The sequence below is a fragment of the Eurytemora carolleeae genome, unplaced genomic scaffold (genome assembly GCF_000591075.1).
Source record: "Eurytemora carolleeae unplaced genomic scaffold, Eaff_2.0 scaffold32, whole genome shotgun sequence".
In the NCBI taxonomy this organism is placed as follows: domain Eukaryota; kingdom Metazoa; phylum Arthropoda; class Copepoda; order Calanoida; family Temoridae; genus Eurytemora; species Eurytemora carolleeae.
In genome coordinates this window covers 126,171-142,300 of record NW_019396068.1, presented here as the reverse complement: position 1 = coordinate 142,300, position 16,130 = coordinate 126,171, and the positions used below count along the sequence as shown (strand labels likewise).

Genomic DNA, 16,130 nt, shown 5'->3' with positions numbered 1-16,130 from the left:
TAAGCCATAGGATATACGAAAATCAATTTTCATTAAATACAGATCCAAATCTGCATGCAACAACTAAAAAATTCAGGTTTTTTTACATTAAATCCCTAAGAAAGCTCTTATATTTTGAAATTTTTTATGCACGGGGGGAAGGGGGCTACCCAGACCAGTCCCCCCCCACAAAAAAACCTCGAAAAATAAAAATCAGCCACCACTCCCCTGATAAAATGATAGTTTAGCCTCTGCAACCAATACTTCTTAGTGATAACACTCTAATCAATATCATTTTTAAGAGCAAAAAATAAACACTTCTTAACATTTACTCACTTCTAGGAGCCCAGCAATAAAAAATAAAATTTCATATTCATTATTTATGGTTTAAATATTAATGCAGATATAGATAAACATTTATGAAAGTTTGTGAACATAGACCCAATAATAATTGAACAAGGTTTGAATAAAAATTCAAAGTATACAAATTGCACATGTGTCCAGAATGTAACAAATTATCGTATATATTAAACAATACAACAAAAACTTTATTGTTATAATTCACATTAGAAATAGATGATCCATTTGTTACTGTCCTGCTTTGCCGTCTATATACTGCATTCAACGGTTTCCTGCAACAACAAAATCCAATTTATCATGCAACATAATCATAGATAACCCGCAGTAAAAATGTGTTGTTCAACCTTTCAGAATTTTGACTTTAAAGTAATTTAGTCAGCTTTTTAAATACTCAAACAAATTTAAGAATATATTCATTGCAATTAAACATGTTGATTCGGTAAAATATCAAATATTAAGAATAATTAATATGTATAAACATAAGCAACTAGTTAGAACAAGTCAGCTTTTAACTAATTAAACACATTCTATCTAGCTGCATAAAAAATGGAGCATACATTATCGATGTTTCTTGTAAACTCGACATCCACCAAAGAGTTTGGACCCATTTTATCTCAGAGAGATCTGAACATCAGGTTACTGTACTGTTCCTAAAAACATAGTTAAAAATTTTGAGAATGAAATTTGTTGTGGAAAAGAAGGTATAAGGATGTTTTTGGTCTCATAGCTTTTATTTTAAGCCCACTTTTAGTTTATTTTACTGTTACCTTGATGGGAAGAAATCGTACCACTCAATCATTAATCTTCATAGTCTCAGGTTATCCACAACCTAAAATATCAAGAGATTTAAAAAAAAACTTATGTGAACTAAAGATGATAAGTTTATGAATAGACTGTAACTGTAATTTTAAGTGCAATTGACCTTCATTTAAAAAAGTGCATGCCTGATTCACAAAAATGTTGAAGAAAAGTTTCTGTTTTCCGTTTTTTTTTGAATTTTTTTTATTTCTCTGAATATATATCTGGCTTTTCTTTTTTTAATAAAACCATCATTCACAAAAAATTTTGTGTGTTCAAAAGAACGATGCCTGTTTCTACCTGGAAGCATAGTTGTAAAAAAATATGTTAAAAGTGAGTAAGACAAAGTTCTTACATTCTAAAAATCATGTATAATTTGATGGTATCTCTGAAGGAACTGGAACTGGGAACCTGGAAACTGGAACAGCGAACCTAGGAACTAGAACAGGGAACAGGGAACAGGGAACAGGGAACCGAGATAGACCTTAAACTGGACAACCGACCAGAACACTGACCTACTGACAACCCTAACCAATGGACCGACAGACCGAACCAACCCAACCGACCATACTGACCGACTGACCAACCCGACCCCCAACTGACCTACCAACCAACTCAAGTGACCCAACACACCAACCAACCAACATAACAGTAACATTTAGTATCATTCAAAGGAATAAGAAACAAGAAAAGCAATGCTTAAGAATATATTTTGTCCATTTCTCAAATATTTCCCCATAAAGAAAGAAATTTAAAAAAAGAGTTCTGCCTAAATGAAAGTATTCAAAAACAACCGGTTGGGGCTATAAGTAATACATTTAATTGGTCATTATAATCAAATATATACTTAAGTTAACCCTCCAAAGTATTTAGATAGTTTCAAAAGGGCAGAAAACATTCCCCATAAAGAAAGAAATTTTAAAAAAGAGTTTGGTCTAGATAATAATGATAAAAAGATAAAAACGTGATGGTTGCCACTAAATTAATACAATTGATTGGACATATAAATCAAAAATATTCTCAAAGAAAGAAGAGAAATGTGAATTTAGTATTTTTTTTTACAAAATGTGCTTTTTAATTTCCTTAAATAACTTAAAATTCCTTGTGATTTCCTTGAGATTGTGGATTCATTGACCAGATAATATCTGAAATATTTATATACAATAAAAGAATGCAGTTAGTATGTAAGTTAGTCATTGGTTATTTATTAAATAACCAAAACACACCAAACTAAGAATTTCAGGAGAAAATATTTAAGAAACCTCCAAAAAAGAAGTGGTGGGAATATTTCTCCCATCTTATCTCTACCCACATTGGCTTACTCCCACCTTAGTTCCAAACACATTGGCTTAAATTCCACCATAGTTCCACACACATTGGTTTCAATTCCACCTTAGTTCTGCGCAGATTGGTTTAAATTCCACCTTAGTTCTACGCACATTGGTCTAAATTCCACCTTAGTTCTACGCACATTGGTTTAAATTTCACTTTAGTTCTACACACATTGGTTCAAATTCCACCCTTAGTTCTTCACATATTTTTTTAAATTCCACCTTAGTTCTACCCTTATTGGTTTACTCCACCCTTAGTTCTACACACATTTGTTTAAATTTCACCCTTTGTTCTACACAAATTGGTTTCAATTTCACCTTAGTTCTACCCACTTTGGTTTACTCCACCCTTAGTTCTACACACATTAGTTTACTCCCACCTTTGTGCTACACACGTTGATTTAAATTCCACCATAGTTATACACACATTGACGTACTCCACCCTTAGTTCTTGTTTTTGAATTTCACCTTAGTTCTACCTACATTGATTATAATTCCACCTTAGTTCTACACACATTGGTTTAAATTCCGCCTTAGTTATACACACTTTGGTTTAAATTTCACCTTAGATATACACACATTTTTTTACCTTAATCTCTGCCAAAACATTCAGTTCTCTGACTCAATGTAAGTATTCATCCTGATATACAGCTCGCAACTCACTATTATCACAAATCTATAAAAAAAATTGCATATGTGATGTGATGTGGGTCAAAACAAAGATTTAGTTTGTTATAGGAAAAATCAGTCATTCAGGCAGTGTGCCTGAGGACTCAGGCAGTTAGTATTAAAGACCGGTTTTAGGCCTAAATGGAGGGCTTTGGGTATGTAGGAAAAATCAGGAATTGGGTTAAAAGTCAAAATATGAGGGGTCCTTGAAAGATCCAAATATAATGATGTTAGTTTGAATCTAATCCAATTGATTGTACTTGGAGCTAAAAGTAACACATCCAATCTAAAACCTGGCTGAATAGATACACAGCAGTATGACACCATTCTCCGGCCTCACATACTCAATGAACTCTATAGGCTCCATGTTCTCATCCGAACAGTCCTATATGAACAGTCATAAATTTATGCACAAAGGTATTTTCTGATCCCTATATCTTTTCAATCCAATGTCGTAGACCTTTGACATTCCAAACTATGAATTCTGTTAGATTAAATAGTCTACGTTTAAAATATCAAAGGTTTGAATCCTCAGGGTGCAAATATATAGGGATAAGCAAATATGACAAATATGGCAACAACTCATTTCCTTTCATATTACTGCACTGCCTGGAACTCTGTGCTTTATAATATAATCACTTCTCTTTCATTTGTAATTCATGTAGATTAAATTATCTAAAATCAAATATCTGTGGTTTTTTATATCTTAATCATTTATGTAATTATTAAACACATGTTTAGATGTATAAGTACAAAAAACAATAATTTTTTTAATTCCAAACCTGCTTAACACAATTGTCAAGAGATTTTCCCGTTATAATGCACTCCAGTCTACAACCATTTTTCTGAAGAAAAAAAAATTGTTTAAAAACAACTAAATTTTTACACCAAAAAAACTGACAAAGTCAAAATATATCTTTAATTATTTTTGATTTTCATTTCCATTACTAAATATATTCATAAAAATTCAGCAACAAAACATTTCAGATTAATAAAGTTAAGATTTGGAATAAGCAAGTATTAACACAATTGTTACAATATGTATGAGCAAATCGCAAACTCCATCTTAGAACAATCATCTGCATCAGTTCACCTATAAAAGGAGTATGTACAATATTTATGAATGCAATTTTTAATTATCTAATTACTATATCTTTACAATGTAATGGTATAAACCTTTGATATCTTCAACTTTTATTATCAGATCTATCATAATTCATAATTTGAAATATCAAAGGTCTATGACATCAGGTTACAAAGGTAAAAGGATTAAAAAATCAGAATTTCTGGCGAGTCATCATTTTTTTCCCGAAAAAAAAATTTTTTCTTTGAAACTAAAATTTATTTTTTCCTGATATCATCAAATAAGAAAAAAACGATAAAAGGGATTTTGAATAAAGCAATTGTGTAGTAAAAGCAAATTCTTTATTTTTTTATGTGAAAATATAAAATCAGCATGAACAAATTATTACCTTTACACTAAAGTTTTAATCTATTTCGTCATGAAGAGGAGAGTTTTTGATTCTTCGTTCAGATTCTTGAATGCTGAAACCAAAGTGGTCGGCATACATCTACCGGTGATTTTAGATATTTGATCATGGTTATCCAAAAGGATTAAAAGTACACTTTTTAATATTTTTTATAATGCTTCTTAAACTTCCTTCTTCCTCTTTGGTTCTTAAAGGCTAGTATTGTGAATTGGACATTATTAATTGTATCCAAAATCTCCTTCCTTGATTAGAAAATCACTCAAGATAACCTATAATCATGGGTGTGTAATTATATCCTTTGACTTGTGAGAAAATTGTTAAATTTTTGTTTGTTTGTTTGTTTGTAATCCGTATTTTATCTACAAATTGTTGGAAAGAAAACACACCCATACCTTCAAAACATAGTCTTCGTTATTTCTTTTTTCCTCATAACCACTCATCCATTCCTGTAAGTTAAAATTTTCAGAAAATTAACCCTATTATTAACCCTAGGGGTACGTGAAAACCATGTTTGATGTCCAAATATGACAAATGATACAACATTAAAAAACTTTTTCAAAGGAACTAAGTTTTTGACACAAACTCAAATTTTCTAATACCTATATCTTTTCTACCTGATGGTGTAAACCTTTGACATTTCAAACTTATATTATTTTATCTAGCAGCATTCATAGTTTAAAATATAAAAGGCTTACAAGATCGGGCAGCAAAGATTCAGGAATTATAAATTTCATGTTTGCGACAAAAGCTCAATTCCTTTGTCAAAATTGAATTTTTTTTGTAAAGTAAAATGTTTGTAAAAAAAATGTCCAAAAAGTTATAAAATACACATTTTTGAAATGCAAATAATTTTCTAAAATTGCTTTGCAAAACTTGTGCATTCCCTTTCCTTAGGTTACAGGCTTTCAAAAAAGATAAAAAAGATCAAAATATGACAACTGAAATTGGGTCGAAACAAAGATTTTGTTTGTTACAGGAAAAAGTAGTAATTCAGGCAGTGTGCCTGAAGCCTGAGGCAGTTAGTATAAAAGCCTGGTTTAGATCTAAAGTGGTTGGCGAATGTTTAGATAATACAGAAGAAATATTCTTAATTTTGGAAAATTGATGAAAGAAAAAATATCTTAAGCAAAGATATTTAAGCATTTGATAATGTAGAAAATTTCAACATACTTTTTTCATTTCTTGGTAGGCCCATTCTTTGTTTTATATTCATTTATATTTAAGTCAGCATATTAAAGCCTTTCCAATGAAAGGAGCTGAGTTTTTGCCACAAACTCAAATCTAATACAGAGTTACCCACAAAGTATGAGACTGCAAAGACAACCTAGAACTCTTTAAATAAGATGAAACTCTTTAGATTCAGTTTTGAATACAATGTTTTAATGGATTATTAATTGGTTTGGCAAAAGACAAAACAATTTTCAGTTGCAGAAAATTATAAATATAAGGAAACAGACAATATAAAGTCAGTACAATCGACTCTAAAGTCTTATCTATCTATTAATTTTGTTAGATCAAGTAGTCTAAATTTGAAATATCAAATGGTTAAATCATCAAATTGCCAAAATATTGGAATTACTAAATTTGAATTTTTTGCAGAAACTCATTCCTTTGGATTAAAAATAACTATATACATTAATACACACCATTTTCCTCTTTTCTGAATTTTGTAGTTTTGTTCATTTTCTGAAAAAAAGATTCCTACAAGTTCCAGCATTTGGGAATTGATTGACATTTGAATCCTTTGGGACAACTACACCATCAACTTTTCCCCTGAAATGTACAATACATTTAGTCTAAGCAAAAGAAATTCTCATTAAGAAGAAAAATATTGTAAATATTTCAACATTTTTTCTCTTAACCTATGACACATTTTTTAACTATATGATATATAATTACAGAAAATTATTACTTTCCTGTACTATCACATGTTTTGAGGTACAAGAAAATCCTCAAAGATAACATTCTTAAAACTTACAGTTAAACGCAAATATATTTCTGCTGATTTATTATTTATTATTCTTTTATTGTTCTGTAACAAAAACCAAACCAAAAACACTTTCCTGAAAAATTGAGTCTTTGCCACAAACTGTGATTTTCTAATCCCTATATCTTTGCAACAAAATGTCGTAGACCTTAGATATTTCTATGTATGAATTCTGTAGTACCAGATAGTTCAAGTTTAAATTAAAAATGTTTACATCATCAGGTTTAAAAGATATAGGGATTAAAAATTTCAAGTTTGTGGCAAAAACTCAATTCCTTTCTTTAGGATTGTAAAAGATTTCACTACCTGAGAGTAGTTTTCCCAATGTCAGCTGTCTACCAACAAAAATATTTTTTTTCCTTTTCTTAGATTGGGGTGACATCCATGGGTCTCCCAATGTGATCGATTTCTTAATAGTCTTTTTTCTCTTCTTTACAGTAGCTAAACATGAATAATTTATAAATTACTGTAACTTCAGCAATAAAGAAATCACACAACTTCAAGAATGCAGTTTAAATCAGATATTTTACTGTTTTACCTTGGTGTTCTACTGAAGCTCTCTGATTAGCATTCCAGGTTTGTAAAGTTTGAAGAAACAAAGCTGGCCTCCGATGTTTAAGAGGGGTTTTCTTGAAGGCAGAATGTTTCAGAAGCCTAAAGATACTTCAGTCACTCATTCTGAAAACGTATCCACCCCCAAAGTAGGAGTTTTGAACGTCGAATTTGCGCTCAAACTCAGGATTTACAGATCTTTAAAAAGTTTAATATGTCTCAAATGAATCCGAAAGAAGTTTTGCACAACACTGCATACTCAGTTCGATCAACTACCTTACATAGCCGGTCACTCCCTTTAAATAAACATTTTACTAAACCTTAACCATTAGGACTTCAATAAATTAAACCTCAACTAATAAAACAGTTTATTGATTTGAAATGCATGCAATGAATGTTTTTAATAACCCTGAACTTAGACTTCCTATCTATCTGTATACAGGGTTACCCACAAAGGATGAGACGAAATTTATACTGGTTGTTTCCTTAAATTCTTGGTTCCATTCAACTGTAAACTTGTTTGTTCTTTGTCAATTCATCGAATTTAAAGAGTTTCAGGTCGTCTTTACAGTCTCATCCTTTTTATGGGTAACTCTGTATAATGTAGTAATCTCTGTTCGTTGGTTGTTTGTCCGATCATAACTCTCGTACACCTTCACCGATTTGCCTCTAATTTTGATTGGGTGACTCGTTAGAACCACGGGAATATTAGTGTGTGTTTAAAGATGCTAAACTTTTCACGACCCGATTTAAATTTTAAAGATTTTCGTGTAAAGCTGGGTTCCCAAGCTAGTATATGATAAATATAAACTCTCCGCCATTAAAACGTATTTTAAACACATGAGACCATGTAACCCATGATTAAATACAATACAAGTATCACTGACGATAAATGTGTAACCTAAAATATCTGAATATAGATTTCTAAATAAAATCTCTACAAATCAGTCTGACTATTTCTATCCCATGTATTGAATGTGTTTGACCATATTGAGAGTTAACTATAATCCCTGCTATATATTACACCCGGAGAACTGAATGAAACCTGGGTGCAAGGATAAGTTTAACCATGGCTTAACTCCATATATAGGTTAAGATACAGGGTTAGTAAATAAATTTTCGTCTATTTTTCGACAATTAGCATTCGACGTTTTTTTCTAATTTGGATAAACCCCTACATTGTTTGCCGCATTTTACGCTGGTTCGAACCCACATTTGCGCCTAAAGTGTATTACCGTATTTATTAACAAGGATATTTAAAGTTTGTTATTGTTGAACATTCAAGAAAGTACGACAGGGGTTTCTAAAAATTATTAAACAAAATGGATCCTTCATGAAAATATATTTGTTTTTAGAATTGACAGTTAATTTTTAGACACTTTGTAGATTGTGAATTTCTTGCAACAATTTTTGAAAGACAACCTGTAATTTTCAAATCTAAAAGTTTCTTGAGACACCCTGTAGTTTGTGGAACAGAATTGAACTGAATAATATCTGCTCTGCACATTTTTCTAGAATTATCCCTCATTTTGAGCTAATATTTTCCGCGAACAAATTATATTTGCAATTGCGAACTGTTTAACAGATATTCAGGATCTGCTGCAGGATTCATGAAGGATCATTTTATCCCAAGTTGGGTATATTCAGTGAGGGTAGGAAGGATAGGGATTGTGTACACATTATTCAACGTTAAAAATTACCCACCCCCCTCCTGAAACCTACAGCATGGGTAAAAACTGTTTACCCCCACCATCAAATTCCTTCTCTGTGTATTAAGGAAAGCATCATTCAGAAAATTACATAGATTCTATAGAAAAAAATTATTTCTAGAGCAAGTAAACTTTATTTTAAAGATATTCGCTCTTTGAAAAAATCGACTTAAGGGCTTTTTCAGACGAAAAAAATTTGTTTTAAGTTTAAAATAAGATTTTTTTCTAACGATAAATTGCACATTTCTAATCCCTTTATGTTTGGAACCTGATGGTGTAAACCTTTGGTATTTCAAACTTTGATTATTTGATCTAACAGATTTCATCCTTTGAAAGTTATTCGACATTGGGTTGCAAAAATATAGGAATTAAAAAATATCCACCATCCTCTTAACCCTGTATTGCAATGTATCTCTTCCTTGAGACCTCTGATCTCACCCTGCCAAAATAACATGAAAATCTCCTACACTTAAAGTCAATCCGGTGATAGCTATACGCCTCCATGTGTAGTGAATACCTTTGATACTTTTAATAATTTTAAACAAAAACTACACACTCTCATACATTACTGATACATTAATAATGTCCTGTTTATGCAATGTCCTTTTTATAAAATGTATTGTTTGATGAAATGGCTTTAATGAAATATCCTTTCTATGAAATTTCCTTTCCATGCAATTTCTTGTCTGTAAAATTTTTCTGTCTATGAAATATCCTTTTGATGAAAAATCCTGTCCATGCAATGTCTTGTTTATGAAATGTCCTGTCAATGAAATTTCCTGTCTGAAAACTGTCTTGTCTATTCTATTATTCTCCTTATCCTTCTAAACATACTTTCCTTATTCTCCTTATCCTTCTAATCATACTTTCCTTATTCTCCTTATCCTTCTAATCATACTTTCCTTATTCTCCTTATCATTCTAATCATATACTTCCCTTATTCTCCTTATCCTTCTAAACATATACTTCCCTTATTCTCATTATCCTTCTAAACATATACTTCCCTTCCACTCCTTATCCTTCTAAACTTATACTTTCCTTATTTTCCTCATCTTTCTAAACAAATACTTACCTTATTTTACTTATCCGTCTAAACATATACTTTATACTTTCCTTCTACTCCTTATCCTTCTAAACATATACTTTCCTTATTTTCCTTATCCTTCTAAGCATATACTTTTTACTTCCCTTATTCTCCTTATTCTTCAAAACATATACTTCCCTTATTCTCCTTATCCTTCTAAACATACTTTCCTTATTCTCCTTATCCTTCTAAACATATACTTCCCTTATTCTCCTTATCTCAGTACAGTACAGTACAGTACAGTACAGTACAGTACAGTACAGTACAGTACAGTACAGTACGGAACATTACAGTACAGTACAGTACATTACAGTACAGTACAGAACATTACAGTGCAGTACAGTACAGTACAGTACAGAACATTACAGTGCAGTACAGTACAGTACAGTAAAGGACTGTTTTATTTTCTACAGTTAACGGAATAAAAAAGTTTTAAAAAGTTTTAGGGACAGAGCTGAGGAACTTTTGTTTTGAATACCCTTAATTCCGGTCGCTTAATATTGATATCCATTGTGGACACTTTTCATTTTTTGCCTAATCCTCTAATGAAAGTGCGGGAAAGTTGGTAAATTGGTTGTGCTCAAAATTTCCCGGCTTCTGATTGGCTGTTCGGTTTCTTCAATTGACAGTTTGATTGCTTAAATTCTTAACACTTTCCTAGATATCAAATAGAGATTAAATTAATCTGCAGACTAAAAAAAACAGATGATGAAGCCTTAATCTCTACATCAAAAATAAAAGCGTTTCCAGCTCTGCTAATAATATTTTTAAAATTAAGTAAAAAAATTTAACTTACTTTTTCTTTTCTCTCCGTTTGACAAGAAATTGAAAAGCTTCGTGAATATTTATTTTCTTCTCCATTAATTTCTTAGCTTCCTCTGGGGTTACGCTTACAACAGGTACCTTCTCTTTCTGTGTTTATGGACAGGACTAACCGGTGCAACAAGGTTGACGCGGTCAGACTTTATGCTTCATATAGGTTAAATTTACTTTTACTAACGGGGCAGAGGTATGTGACCTCTGTCTAGTTTGCAGTGTTATGTTTACAATTTAAAAGACTAATCGACAAATCAGGGGCTAACGGTGCCACTTTTTGAGTAAAAACATCTCTAAACATGTTATCTGATAGCTCCTGAAAACACCAAATTATAAATGTTTTTTAATATTTTTTTTTTGGGGGGGGGGATTTTCAAACATTCAGGCGTGCAATATTAAAAAAATGTTCTATCCACAAACTCAAATTTTTCATTTATTTGCAACCTGGTCTAACAGCTAATTCCTAGCTTAAAATATCAACGATCTTAGATATTTCAAATTATGAATTCTGTTTGACTAAATCATTCAAGATTGAAATAAGAAAGATTTACACTATTAGGTTGAAAAAAATAGGGATTAGATTTGTGTTTGAAGCAAAAACGCAATTTCTTTGTCTTATTGAAAATGTCTGTTTATGTTTGGTGTTCCTTGTATTCTCTCTCTGATATCTTGAGTATCGCTAGAGCTCTGTTCAACAAATTATCACTTTTTATTAATTATAAAAGTTATCATTCAATTTAGAAGTTATACATTTTGTTTTCTTTCGAATACAAGAACGTTGAAAAGGCTTTGGTAATCCTTAATTTTTGCGAAAAAAAAAATAAGGATTACAGTCGGTTAGCTAGAATTTAAAAAAAAACTTTGTCCCTTAGAAAATGAATTTTTTTGAAAATTAAAAAATTTCCCAACATAATCGGTAAAATCTGCGAAACGTTTTCACTTGCATTGTTTATTCATATTTACGTAGGAAGAAGAAAAGCTAAACTAAGCTTAAAATATCACCATAAAGAGGAATGCAAGGCACCCTGGGCTAAAACAAAAATAAAAATGATAAAAAGAAAAATTTGATTATTTTTCCTTGTGACGGTCATTCCCTTGTAAACATCAGAACTGCTTTTCTTTCTTGGACCTAGGTAATTAATAATGATAATACCATTGTTTGAAGGATTAGGGTTGAGATAGTCCATACTAAAAAACATGATTTATATAAAAGTGAAAGAATATCATCTTTACCGCAAACTCTAATCCCTGTATCCTTGCAACCCCGTGTCGTAGACCTTAGATATTTCAAACACTGATAGATCAAATAGTCTAAGTTTGAACTATCAAAGCTTTAAGATATGGAGATTAATGAAATTGAGTTTGTGGCAAAAACTTAATTTCTTTAACTTAAAAGCAGTTTATTCAGTTTGCCTTGTTTTTGTTTTTCTTTTAAAATTCCGGTTTTTTTACCTCTAAGAGGCTTCACAAGAATCCGATATGCAAAGTAAAATAAAAAAATTTTCATCGGTAAATTTGGCCATTTACATGGATACAAAATTTTGCTCTGAAGTAAAAAGGCCTCACTATAGTTTCAGTAGAAGTAAATATTTCCATTTACTGATAGCGCAAATTTCATTTCTCTAATTGGATAATGAGATAGATAAAAAGATAGATGTTACCGCCGTACTATTTCTATTAGTTCAGAATAGACAACAAACACATGAATAAACTCTGATTGGATCAGGCGCTAATGGACCGGCATACCTTTGACTACTCATCAAGGGCAGAGAGAATGTGTTTTTGTAATACAAATCTAATGTCCTCTTGGAGAAAATTCTTGAATGTGAAAGAAATTGAGTGTCTGCCACAAACTGTGATTTTCTAATCCCTGTATCATTGCATCTTGATGTTGTAGACCTCGAATAATTCAAACTATAAATTCTATTAGATTAAATAGTCTGAGTTTGAAATACAATAGTCTGAGTTTGAAATATAAAAGGTTTATACCATCAAGTTGCAAAGATAAAAGGATTATAAATTTGAGCTTGTGGCAAAAGAAGGTAGGTAAGAAACAGGAAGGAATGAAAGAAGAAAGAAAGAAGGAATGATTATGAAAATTTGAAGAAAGAAAGAGATGAAACCACTGTGGCTTAGGAAGGTCTTCTCTATTAAAGGGACTGTAAAGGAAAAATGAATGGGAGTATAGACTAAAACCTGAGAATCTCAGGGGTTTAACGATACATATAAGACATCTATTTGATGTTCCTGATTCGAGAAATTGATATAAAACTGTGTCAAAATTATACCAAATCGTATATATATGAGATTTTGTATAAGATTTGGGGTATTAAACAGATCATATTCAACAAATATGCAAAAAATATGAAAATGAATATATCCCACGGAAGCCTGAGAATCTCAGATTTGCTCCTGTTATAATTTTTTAATTTTCATTTTGCATTTTTAATATAATTGATAATATTATTACATAAAGTCTGCAATGCCATTGGTGGAAGTTCTGGTGACATAATACGGACAGTATTATGTCACCAGAACTTCCACCAATGGCATTGCAGTATCGTTGTCCATGTCTCAGTCTGTATCACGAGACCAGTATACTGCACTGCCATTGGTGGAAGTTCTGGTGATGAAATACGGACTATACAGACTATATGTAAATATTATCAATGATCAATTTTATCAATTTTATCAGTATTATCAATCTCAGGCTTCTGTGGGATTTAGTCATTTTCATATTGGTTGCGTATTTATTGAATATAGTCTGTTTAATACCGCGAATCTTATACAAAATCTTATAAATATGTTTTGGTATAAATTGACACAATTTTATATCTATTTCTAGAAAGATGTCTTATATGTATCTTTCAATGCCTGAGATTCTTAAGTTTTACCCTATTTCCCCTTTCATTTTTCCTTTACAGTCCCTAACCATTTTGTTTTGAGGAGCACTGTATGTTTATGATGACTTTTCAAAAATATTCAGCGTTTCACAAAATGAAGTGGAAAATGAAGACGATTTGTATTAAATATTTAGTGCATTCCAAAACTAAATACTAAACATTGGCAACTTTTTATAAATATGAAGTGCTCCCCATAACAAAATGGGAAGACAACTTTTCTATAGCGTACTAGCACTGTAAATTTATGAAAAGTTTTCTTCATTTTCATTTTATTTAGGGAATCATGTATATGGTTTGGAAACCGTTTTAGTTTGGGGAGCACTGTATCTTTATTAGAAGTTGTCTTCACTTATTATTATTATTTTGGGAAGCACTGAATATTTAAAAAAGTTTTAAGTGTATCTTTATGAGAAGTTGTTTTCATTTACATTACATTTTGAGAAGCACTGTGTATTTTGAAAAGTCGTCAATGTTTAACATAAAATTTTAGGAAGCCCTGTATATATATGTTGATTTGTCTTCATTATACTGCAGGAAATGCTTCCCCTTCCCTCTTCCCCGCTCATAAAAGAAAAATGACACCTCCCTCCCCACTCCTCCACCCTCCCCATGGGGGGCAAAATGTTAAAACTGAAGTCAGGAGCGTTGCAAAATTATAAAATTAAAAAGGGAGGAGTAAATGGTACTTGGTACATACAGCCCCACTATTTGTTTCTGAATTTCGTCCAAACTTGTAACTTTTTACCCTCTCTCAGCTATATTTTCATCCAACCCCCTCCTAGTACAAAAATCTTTAGCCCCTAATTTGAAAAAAACACATTTTGCGTTACTCAAAACAATTTTCTAAATACTGTAAGATAGATAATAACTAATATTTAGGGGCAAATATATCACTGAATGAGAATATATGTAAAACGTTTTAAAGGTTTACTATTTTAAGCATCAAAACCTGCTCTCAAACTTTTGGCCTGTAAAAAACATTAAAAATATAAGCTTATTTATATACAAACAATATATTATATATTCATAACTATGTAGCAATTAGTTAGAGCAGTCTGTGTTTTTTATAAATTTTATACACATAAATAATTAGAAAAACTAGACAATACAACAAAACATTCAGTAAAATCACCTGAAATATAGAAATGTTAATGTTTCTGTACGCATATGTCATTGTTTTCAAGTAGTAATTTGATGTTCTTACAAAGGAAATAGTTTCGCTATGATATGTTTTTGATTAAATTTGTATACTTACATGAAATAAATAAACATTAAGTAAAATCTGCACATCCAACACCTGATATACATAAAGTGATACATTTCTCTACATATGTCATTGTTACAACAGATACAATTTAATTTCATTTCATTTTAGAAATGACAAGGTTAACCCTATCTCTGCTGGGGTACTTGAAAACCAGGATATGCTGGGGGGGGTTACTAGGAAATTACCGGATAAAGATATAAAAAATGCAGATTAAAAGAGATAATTCAGAGATAAAGATAAAATTGATCAGGAATACAGATGATCACCTGTAATCACTGGCAACTTCATAGTTCTAAATTTAACACAATACTAGTAGTAGTAACTAGTAACTACTAATTACTTTAACAAGGTTGCCAACCATAATGAATAAATATATACCAACTAGATATTAAAAGAAAACATGAGGAATCACCAAAAATACTCTAAAGTTTTTTAATTTAAACATCTTGACTTACACTGATTCTTATGTAATAATCATGTATCCTTGATAAGTTTTATTTGTTAAGCCTTTTACAGAATGAGAAAAACACTAGAAAAAGTTCAAATGAAATAAAATAATGAAATAAAAAAAAAGATTTGCAATTTGCAACCTTGAAAAAACTAGCCCGGCAGGAATTTAATTACCTTATAGCTATGAAAACACAATTAAGGGTTGGTAACTCTGCTTTCTTGTGTGCCTTTGCTACCGCCCCCCTCATCCACCCACACCTCCATACCCCTAAAAAAGTCAAACTAGAGGTATTACAAAGTCGCAAAGCCATACCAGTAATTTCACATAAGTTAGATCTTCTGTTTCTGCCTAATTCATAGGTTGGCAGGGTAGACCAGAAAACCGACTTATAGTTTAATGTTTATTTTCTTTAAACCAGTTCCTGGCCAGTCCTCCCCCCTCACCTACCTTTAGTATACAAACATACCTTGCTTCAACCTAGCATAGAGGTTTAGGTTGAAAACTGAAAGTTTAATTTCCATTTAGTTTGAAATCTTTTATTATCTACTTTTCTAAAAAGACATTGATAAAAAAGGATTTGAAATCCATTTATGCAACCAAGAAAGTTTTCTTCTTGTAAGTAAAACTAGAAGAGAGTTACAATATAGGAAAGTCGTACCAGGAATTTCTTTCTGATATTAGGAATAGAGGGACGTGCATATGTACTACCTTTTTTAAATTTCTCGACCCCCCCC

At 31.2% G+C, this 16,130-nt stretch overlaps 2 long non-coding RNA genes across 2 annotated transcripts; both read right to left on the bottom strand.

The window, feature by feature from the left end:
* Positions 1 to 509: 509 nt before the first annotated feature.
* LOC111710688 (uncharacterized) lies at positions 510 to 3,990 on the bottom strand. The gene is made up of 7 exons (XR_002767105.1): positions 3,920 to 3,990; positions 3,431 to 3,522; positions 3,058 to 3,144; positions 1,493 to 2,282; positions 1,107 to 1,168; positions 897 to 989; positions 510 to 611 (listed from the first exon to the last, which is right to left on the bottom strand). It is a non-coding gene; the product is annotated as an uncharacterized LOC111710688 (long non-coding RNA).
* An 824-nt stretch (positions 3,991 to 4,814) lies between these two features.
* On the bottom strand, positions 4,815 to 7,269 carry LOC111710695 (uncharacterized). The gene is made up of 5 exons (XR_002767110.1): positions 7,153 to 7,269; positions 6,921 to 7,055; positions 6,274 to 6,400; positions 5,020 to 5,073; positions 4,815 to 4,896 (listed from the first exon to the last, which is right to left on the bottom strand). It is a non-coding gene; the product is annotated as an uncharacterized LOC111710695 (long non-coding RNA).
* Between the last annotated feature and the right edge of the window lie 8,861 nt (positions 7,270 to 16,130).